Source organism: Rhinoderma darwinii, chromosome 5 (assembly GCF_050947455.1).
Source record: "Rhinoderma darwinii isolate aRhiDar2 chromosome 5, aRhiDar2.hap1, whole genome shotgun sequence".
NCBI lineage: Eukaryota > Metazoa > Chordata > Amphibia > Anura > Rhinodermatidae > Rhinoderma > Rhinoderma darwinii.
Window position 1 is genome coordinate 61,264,239 of NC_134691.1, and position 10,978 is coordinate 61,275,216.

A 10,978-nucleotide genomic window follows, 5' to 3' on the forward strand; every position below is an offset into this window, starting at 1 on the left:
TTGCTATGCCGTTTCCAGGAACTCTCTTACAAGTGAATAGAGGTTATGGAAACAGCTTAGCACAGCGAGCTACTCTGTTCCTGTAAGTTGGGAGCTATAGAAACACCCCTTTAAGTGTAAGTAACTAGGATTTCCACCCAAAATATAACATTTACCATATATTTGTAAATCAGAAGTTAGAGCTATGGACAAACCTTGTTAATTCTTTTTGGTTTACAGATATTGGCATTTGCTTTTTTGCAAATTGCTACTTATTATTACCTGAAAATCCTGACTTAACAAGATTTGGTTATCAGTATCTGAGACGCCAATTCAAAAGAGACAAACAGTAGAACTGCACTGATGTCACTTTTGCAGAAATGGCTGCCACATGAGAACAGAAAAGATTGTAAATTCTCTGTAAGTAAAAGAAACATAATAACTAAACCTTGGCTGCTTCTTTCTCATTCTAATAAACCAGTTTATGACCATTTTTGAATTTTGGGTAGATAATGGACAATGTTTATGCAGTGATGCTTAACTAGTGGCCCTAATGTGCTTCATGGCCCCAGCCTCTGGGCCCAAGGGAAGGCAAACTCATGTGGGGCAGCTTTCTTCCCCAGGATAATGATCACACGTGAGCACTCCTCAATGCTGAGTACTCTGCTCAGACATAAAGAACAGAAGAGCGACTCTGTTTTTTCCTGTTATGGGGGGTACTGTGGTATCTTTCCCATCTCCAAAATTTGTAACGTGTGTGCCAATGCTTATATGCATGTAACTATGTATGGACTTTTTATATTCCTGGGATCAGTGTTTTTTAACAAAAACAAGTAAAAATCTCAGAAGATCTGATTTGAAAAAGGTTTTGTTAGCTAAAATGTATATAGAAAATACCGGGCAAAAATTAATCTGTGTAAAAATGCGTGTGTGCTTGCTCCTTGAACAAGCTATGGCCCTCTTTAAAGGGGTTGTCCAGTTTTGCTTTTTTTATTTTTTTTATTTGTAGAATAGGAAATCTCACAATTTTCTAATATACATGTGCAATGTTAAATACTTTTGTGTCAAAAAAGACAAAAGTATAGAAGGTATGATACATTTATTGGCTAACCATAAAAGTTCTATATGCAAGCTTTCAGAGCACACAGGCTCCTTCTTCAGGCAGTTTATAAATGAATGTCTTCGAAAATAAGCACAACATTTAGATGTTACACAAAGACAATTAGTACATGAGGGGATACATCATTAAGATAAGTCGGGGCAATAAAACAGAGGTTATAGGGGTGATGACTTAGGAGTTAAGGGATCTGGAGTCAGTCTGATGGGGGATGTGACGTGATGACTCCAGATGCCTTAACTCCTAAGTCATCACCCCTATAGCCTCTGTTTTATTGCCCCGGCTTATCTTAATGATGTATCACCTCATGTACTAATTGTCTTTGTGTAACATCTAAATGTTGTGCTTATTCTCGAAGACATTCATTTGTAAACTGCCTGAAGAAGGAGCCTGTGTGCTCTGAAAGCTTGCATATAGAACTTTTATGGTTAGCTAATAAAGGTATCATACCTTCTGTACTTTTGTCTTTTTTGGCACAAAAGTATTTAACATTGCATATTGTTTCTGGCTAACACGGTACTACATAATTTTTTACTTTACTAATATACATGTATAAGACATTCTGCTCACATACATTTTAAATAGTATATGAGGCCCCTGTCACAGTAGAATGGTATAGCCCACAGATTAGTCTTCTGTAGTGTATCCGCAGACTAACTGAATATGTCTAAACATGGCGTCAGTCATGTGACGCCCAACCCCACACACACATCATATATATATACAATTTGCCCCTTAGCATTCAGGTAGCAACAGGGTTACATGACATAGATGTGTTGGGGCCACATAGAGGACAAATCCATGGAATAAGTGAATAGAACTAATGATGGTGTTTACTCTCCCTAGATGATTTATAAAATGGCTGCCTGTCTCTAGGGGTTGTTGTCATGATGTTAATAAATTTAAATTTAAAAAAATACACCACACAGAGACAGTGAGAAGAATGTAAGAGCTGCTGCTCACAGACACTGACAGACACGATGAGATGTTGCTGTAAGTAGAAATACTTTATAACTTCTGTTCCTCAATAACCTATTATTCACCTGTTATATACCTGGACAGTGTTATCTAAATGCGAGGGGGTCACATGATTTGGGTCACATGACTGCCGCCATCGTTAGTCCATTCAGTTATCCTATGGGTGCATTTCTATGGACTATTTTGTGGGCTATACCATTTTTTTTTTAGACAAAGTAAATAGCAGAATATTAAATACATGGATAGTAGAAATCTATATGTTTCCTTACTCTATAAATAAATTAATAAAACAAATTAAAAGTGGACAACCCCTTTTAAGGAGCCAAGGCATACATTTTGAAAACCTCACAATATGTTGGTTGACCACCACTGGTTTAAGGGGATTATAATGTAGGTTTTCTTAAAAGTAGAAAATCTCGGTTTTATTAGATAAAGTTGAGCTTGCATTACAGAAGTGGAAGATTTTATTTGATCTTATTCAGCATAATTTTATCATACCAGACGACCTCAGAACATGTATTGAGATGAGTAACAATTATGCAAAACGTTATGATATCAACAGATGAGCAGAGGAAGCTACTTAAAATATTAACCTTTAACTATCATTATTAAAAGATATGAAAATACAATACAAACAGCACATTCAAAACATCTAGGATGTGTATCATAGCAACACCCTACTAAAGATAGAACCTACCCCGTACATCGTAAAAGATAAGACACGGTCTCTGCCTAAAAACGGCCACCAAATCATCTAATTCAAGTCAATATAATAAATAACACAGCGACATAGAGAACAAAAAATGGGTGGATCTTACCAGACTTCTTGCGGAGTCAAGGTGAATATTCAGCGTACATCGCTTGTCATAGATGGCCCCGATAAAGCTTCAATACTTTTAAATACATCAAGTTTGGAAACATAAGGAACAAGTCTGTCCATATCTCCCCCTAATCCTAGGAGGACAACAGGACAGATATTCAGTCCTGTCACTGACCCTGTATATTGGGACAGGCTTGCCAAGCCCTGTCCCTACACTACAGAGACCCTATACATTATCCTACTATTCCCAATGCATTTCTTCCCTTACTGTAGTCATCAGAAGATTCACAGAGCGTGTATAAATAGTTGCCACATTCAGATAAAAATAGAATGCAGCTGGGGTCAAAGGTAATAATACAAGTAACAAATATTAATGAAATATATACGCTGGCTCACATCTAGTGAGACATAATGAGAGCAGGGGGCAAATAGTTGAAAGAACAGAAAAAGTACTTTACCCCACTGGTGGGTTGTGTAAAACTGCTCCTTAACCCCTTTAGGACGCAGCCTGTTTTGGCCTTGTGGCACAGCCGATATTTTCAAATCTGACGTGTCAGTTTACGAGGTAATAACTCCGGAATGCTTTTACCTATAATAGCGATTCTAAGACTGTTTTCTCGTGACATATTGTACTTTGTGATAGTGGAAAAATTTGGTCGATAAATGCAATATTTATTTGTGAAAAACACCAAAATTTAGAGAAAATGTGCAAAAAAATTGCATTTTTCTAAATTTAAATGTATCTGCTTGTAAATCCGATAGTAATACCACACAAAATAGTCACTAGTTACCATTTCCCATATGTGTACTTTATATTTGCATCGTTTTTTGAACATCATTTTATTTTTCTAGGACGTTACAAGGCTTAGAACTTTAGCAGCAATTTTTCACATTTTCAAGAAAATTTCAAAAGGCTATTTTTACAGGGACCAGTTCAGTTCTGAAGTGGTTTTGAGGGCCTTATATATTAGAATCCCCCAATAAATCACCCCATTTTAAAAACTGCACCCCGCAAAGTATTCAAAACAGCATTCAGAAAGTTTCTTAACCCTTTAGGCGTTTCACAAGAAATAAAGCCAAGTAGAGGGGAAATTTACAAATTTCTCTTTTTTTTGCCGAAATTCATTTGTAATAAAAAAAATTGTGTAACACAGAAGGTTTTACCAGAGAAACGCAACTGAATATTTATTGCCCAGATTCTGCAGTTTTTATGAATATCCCACATGTGATCGATTATATTTTAGGCACCATGTCAGGTTTGAAGAGGTCTTGTGGTGCCAAAACAGTGGAAACTCCACAAAAGTGACCCCATTTTGGAAACTAGACCCCTCAAGAAATGTATCTAGGGGTATAGTTAGCACTTTGACCCCACAGGTATTTTGCTATATTTATTGGAGTTAGTCTGTGAAAATGAAAATCTACTTTTTTTCTGAAATAACATAGACATTTTTAATATTTACAAGGAATAAAGAAGAAAATGCACCCCAACATTTGTAAAGCATCTTCTCCCGATTACGGAAATACCCCATATGTGGTAATAAACTGCTGTTTGGACCCAATGCAGCGCTCAGAAGGGAGGGAGCGCGATTTGGATTTTGGAGAGCAGATTTTGCTGGATTGGTTTTCAGTGCCATGTCGCGATTGCAACGCCCTGGAGGGAACAAAACAGTGGATACCCCCCAAAAGTGAACCCATTTGGGAAGCTACGCCCCTCAAGGAATTTTTCTAGGGGTATAGTAAGCATTTATACCACACAGGTCTTTTGCAGAATTTAGTAGATTTAGGCCGTGAAAATGAATATAAACATTTTTGTCCACTAAAATGGTGAATTTTTTCATTTTCACAATGGATAAAGGAGAAAAAGACACCCTAAATTTATAACGCAATCTCTCCCGAGTATGACAATACCCCACATGTGGTAAGAATTTATTTTTTTAATAGAAATTAACTAACCTTTGCAGGACTGATCCTTTTTTGCTTTTCCATTTTAGTTTTTCACTCCCCGCCTTCCAAACGCCATAACTTTTTTCTTTTTGATGAATTCAGCGGTGTGAGGGCTTATTTTTGGCAGGACGAGCTGTAGTTTTTATTGGTACCATTTTTTGGTACATGCAACTTTTTGATCACTTTTTATTACATTTTATTTAGAGCTTTGGTGACCAAAAACAATTCTTTATTTCTTACGGCGTTCATAATGCGCTATAAATGACAATTTGACTTTATTCGCCGGGTCGGTACGATTACGGCGATACCATATGTATATCTATTTTTATGTTTTGCAGCGTTTCCACAATAAAATCACTTCTTTATAAAAATAATTATATTTTCTGTGTCACCATATTCTGAGAGCCGTAACTTTTTTATTTTTCAGTCAAAAAAGCTGTGGGAGGGCTTTTTTTTTGCGGGACGGGTTGTAGTTTTTATTGGTACTATTTCCGGGTACATGCGACGTTTTGATCACTTTTTATTCTATATTTTTGGAGGGGTGGTGACGAAAAAATAGTGATTCTGGCATTGCTTTTAGTTTGGGTTTTTTTGCGGCGTTCACCGTGCGGTAAAAATAACATTATAGTTTTATAGATTGGGTCGTTACGAACGCGGTGATACAAAATATGTGTACTGTTTTTTAACGGTTTCATTTTTTGCCTATAATAACAGACTTATTATAGGAAAAAAAAATCTTTTATTTTTACACTTTTGTAAAACATTTTTATTAACTTTTTTTTAGTGTTTTCTTTACTTTTTACACTTTCTTTTTTTACCTGCAGCTTTGATCGCTGCTAGAATACATTACACTACCTAGGTAGTGTAACGTATTCCAACTGTCAGTGTGACGTCACAGTCACTCTGACAGTTAGTCTACGAGGACCAGCCAGAGGCTGATCCTCATAGGCTTGCATAATTGGCAGACCCGGAGGCCGTTGTCTGGCCCCCGGGTGCCATCACAAGCATCAGCAGCCCTTACAACTGCATGGGGGCTGCTGATGTGCTACAAACCCCCTACATGCGGAGATCGCAATCGAGCCCCGCATGTAACGGGTTAATTGCCAAAATCAGCGGCAATGAACCGCTGATCGGCAACAGTGGAGTGTCAACTGTCAGAGACAGCTGACCTCCCGGTTCCCGATGCACACTGTCACCGACACTGTCACAGACACTGTCATCGACAGTGTGCATCGCGAACGGCAGTGACGTCCCGTCACTCTGACAGGAAGTCTATCAGGAGGCTGGTCCTGATATGCTTCCATAAATGGCAGACACGGAAGCCATTACGTGGCCTACGACCGCCATGCTAGCCATCTGCAAACCTCACGATTTCATTGTGAGGTCTGCCGATGTGCTAGAAACCCCTGAATGTGGTGATTGCAATCGATCACCGCAATTAAGTGGTTAATTGCCGATATCAGCGGAAATAAGCCGCTGATTGGCATACAGTGGAGTGTCAGCTGTCAGGGACAGCTGGCCTCCCGGTTCCCGGTGCACACTGTCGCCGACATTGTGCACCGGGAACCACGCAGTAACTTTACATTCCTGTGCCTTAAGACACTGGCCACATTGACGTACAGTTGCGTCGTGGTGCGCCTAGGGGTTAAAAAACTAGGGTTCAGTGGAACCACAGGTCCACCAGAGCTATTTGGGATCACAGAGAAACCATAAGGTGAGCAGAGACTCCCGTGGAAATGGGCATCATGAAGAAGAAAGTCATAAAAATGGCGCACTTCCGTTTGCTGCTTAGGCTGTGTTCACATCAGCGTTGCCCTTCCGTTGAGGGGTTCCGTCGGAGGTTTACGTCGGGTTAACCTCTCAACTGAAAGGCAAACTGAAACCTTAGCTTCCGTTTCCCTCACCATTGTTCTCAATGGTAACCGAATCTTTGATAAAGGTTTCCATTTGTCACAGTTGTGACAGGGTTCCGTTGTTTTGACAGAATCAATAGCGCAACGGAAGGGCAACACTGATGTGAACAGGCTCTTACATTCAAGTCTAACCCTAGATGTTTTGAAGGTGCTGTTTGTTTTGTACGTCCGTATCTTTTAATGATAATGATTAAAGGTTATTTTTTAAGTAGCTTCCTCTGCCGATTTGATTATATATTGTTTGAGGTGACTAGCCACACACTGTAACATCTAAAGGCAAGGCATACTAACTAGCTTGGTAAAAGGTTATGATACAAACAATATTATGACATGAGGAATGACACATATTCAAAGAATTATTGCTACCGGATTTCTACCTAGTATTTTAACATCAGGTAACATTTCTAACATAATATTTATACACAGAACTCAATATAAGTGACATTTTAAAGTAACTGTTTTCAATTTACTAGCAAAGTCATTTAAGAAAATATCAATAACATGACATTTAAACCAAAATGGGAAAAATAATCCCCCAAAATGTAAGCTTTATCATAATTTCAGATTTTTATGTATCTGATTTATTTAAACGTATGAACCACTTTATGAAGAGCATTTTTATTCATTTACTAGACTCGCTATTAACATTTGAAATTGATACCAGTAACAATAATTTTATTTTAACATTTCTAGAAAATGGAAGTTGAGTTTTAACCGCTTCCCGACATTTGACGTATCCATACGCCAAAGTCGGGTAGGGGAAGTATGGAACGGGCTCTCAGAGTAAACCCGCTCCATACAATGCGGGTATCGGCTGTTTGTTACAGCCGACACTTCAGAGTAACGAGCGGGATCGCGCTCGAGCCCGATCCCGCTCGTTTAACTCGTAAAATGCTGCGGTCAATAGCGACCGTGGCATTTAAATCGTTAAAAAGAGGGGGGCGACCCCCTCTAACAGCTTATCGTGCCTCCCGCAATGCAATCGCAGGGTGATGATGGTTGCTATGTCTGACTGGGGGCCTAATGAAGGCCCCCAGGTCCGCCATCTTTGTGCTCCTATTAATTTCTGCCTCCGGCAGGGCTTAATAGAAGCCTGTCAGAATCACGTTATACTGCAATACATTAGTATTGCAGTATATTGTGCAAGTGATCTAATGATCACTGGTTGAAGTCCCCTAGGGGGACTAATAAAAAAAATTAAAATTTAGTAAAATAAAGGTTTTTTTTTATGTAAAAAGATAAAATATTAAAAGTTCAAAAAACCCCCCTTTTCCCATTTTCCCCGTAGAGCATAGAAAAAAAAATCTGCACGGTGTACGCCGTAAACAAGAAATGTAAATTCCAAAATCTCTATTTTTTTGTCACCTCATCTCCCACATAAAATGAAATAAAAAGTGATCAATATGTCGCATGTACCCCAAGATGTTATCACTAAAAACTACAGCTTATCCCGCAAAAAATAAGCCCTCATACCACTTAATCGACTGAAAAATAAAAAAGTTATGGCTCTCAGAATTTGGTGACACAAAATACATTTTATTTTTTACACTTAGGTCTTTACTTGTAAAAGTAGTAAAATATAGAAAAAACTATATATATTTGGTATCGCCATAATCGTGTTGACCCACAGAATAAAGTTAACATGGTGTTTTAATTGCATAGTGAATTCCGTAAAGACAAAGCGCAAAAAACTATGGAGGAATCGCTGTTTTTTTCATTTTCTACCCCACAAATAATTTTTTTCCCGTTTCCTAGTACATTATATGGCACAATAAATGGTGCTACGAAAAACTACAACTCGTCCGGGAAAAATCAAGCCCTCATAGGACTATATCCACGGGATAAATAAAAGAAAACAGTTATGGCTTTTGGAAGGCGGGGAGGAAAAAACGAAAATGAAAATCTGAAAAATGGCTGCGGCGGGAAGAGGTTAAAGACAGACTGGGTTAAGACCCAAACCAGTGTAGTGCAAACAAGCTGCAATTCTTCAGTGCAAAAGACTTTAACTATAACCACACTGGCTGGAAGATGCAGCTCAAAATGGATATACTTATAAGACTGTCAGCTTACATCATTGAAGGCCATGTCCACCTTTGCAATCATTTTTTTTTTACTATTCCAATACATCTAAAATGAGAAATGTCGCAAATAGACTTAAATTTAGACACATATGCTTAGATGGAAACAGACTACAAACACTTTGTAATCTGTGCTTGCAGTCATAATGTCATCCATCTGTCCCATTCTTCTTGCTAACCAACAAAATATAGGGAACGAACAGATAGAAAGGAGTGTGACTGCAGGACTACACAGAGTTTGTTTGTAGTCTGTTACCATGGAAACATATATATCTACATAGGAGCAGCAGACACAAAACAATAGGAGATTTTTCCATAGGACTTATCAAGATACAGGTTTCGTGTGATAGATGACTTTCATATAAAGGAGTCATAATAAATTGTTGGTGCTAAAATAATTATACTCTAGATTCCCGGTCAGCAACCCATTGATCGCGATCCACAGGTTGATCAACAATGGGTGCCAAGTAGATAACAGGGGAGTTCAATCAAAATAAAGTTTACTCTACAGTACTGACAGAACAATAGTGTCAGTCTTAGTGGTTACCAGGGAGCAAGGTAATGTGCTCGTTAGCACCGATTCACTGATGCTGGTGGGGGAAAAGGGGGCTCCCCACCCAAGTGTCAGTGCACCAGCATGTCAGTGTGCATTACCGGGCTCCAGAGAAACTATTGACTCTATGGAACAGAATCTATTAAAAAAAAGATTCTATTGTATAGAATCAATAGATTCTACAGGGCCAGCTGCTGATCACTGACGCTCTGATATAGCCATATACATTTATTACACTGTAATGAATTTATTTGACCATACTAGCGCGTCAGTGTGCATCAACCGGCTCCATAGTGTCACGAGGCGGGGTGTTGACCCACTGGGCCATGCTGCGTAGCAGGACGGCATTTGGCCAAACAGGTATGGTGTAGAGTCTATAGTCCAGAAAAGGGTACCTGAGGCGATGTAGACAGCAGCAAGGCAGGCTCGGCTGGGACCAGGTAGCAGGCGGACATCAGGCGAGGTGAAGCAGGTCAGACGTGGATACAGCACGGCACGACTTTGGCACAGCACAGTGCTAGACCAGGAAAGTATTGAATGCTAGGAACAGGAACTGGAACAAGTACGGGAACAGGAACGGGAACAGGTACAGGTAACACACTAGGAGGTCATCACATAGACAAATTAGGGAACAACAATAACGCTCAGGCGTAGAACTAGGGGTCAGGATGCCTCTTATAGTCCAGGGTACTCACGGGTCAAAGTTCATCACAAGTTCCGGTGTGTGCACTGCCCTTTAAGAGCGGGCACGGGCACCCTATGGGATATGGCTGAGGTGAGTGGACGCGAGCGCTTGCGTCTCCTGAGGAGGAGGCTGGGGCCAGCGCTTGCCGACTCGTGGCTGCGGCTGTCAGGGGGAGGTTGGAGCTGACAGCCCGCAGCCATGGACATTACACATAGAATAGAGTGGTTTTAGACAGTAATTGCAATATGGGAGATTTTATTGAAAAAAAATAATTAAATTACAAGTTTTAAGCTGGAATAGCAGTGAAGTGGAGTGGAGGGGTTCTTATATATACAGTACACTAGTGTTTTTTCCAGTGGAGATTTTCTGGCCATTTTGATTTTTTTTTAAAATATATTCCACGTTTTTCTGGTTTTAATGTGTAATAAATGTTTCTTTAAAATATAATAAAAAGCTTGTCCATTAAATAAATCCCTTTCTTTGTCTGGCATAGCAAGCTTTTATACAGTACTATAAAGAGTTTTTCAGCAACATTCTAAACAAAGAATCAAAAGGTGAAGCAATAAGTGAGCACATTATAACAAAAGTTTTTTGGCTTGGCAGGTTTTTCTTTGTTGTTTTATATACAAAGTTTGTTAAAAACATTTGATAAAAACACTTGTGCAGTTAGTGAGCGCATTTCTGTTTTTGTCTGGCATAGCAGGTTCCTTAAAAACTGGATTCAGAGTGTTCAAACAGACTTTCCTGTTGCTTGTTCTTTCATACAGCAAGATGCTAAAAGACAAAAAGTACAAAATGCGGGAGCTCCCTACGGCAATATCGTCTTGTTCAATGGGATGTACAAGGTGCAATAACGAAAGGCTGCTAACCTGAACAAGTTGGGCTAAAGGATAAGGACAACTCTACAGTGC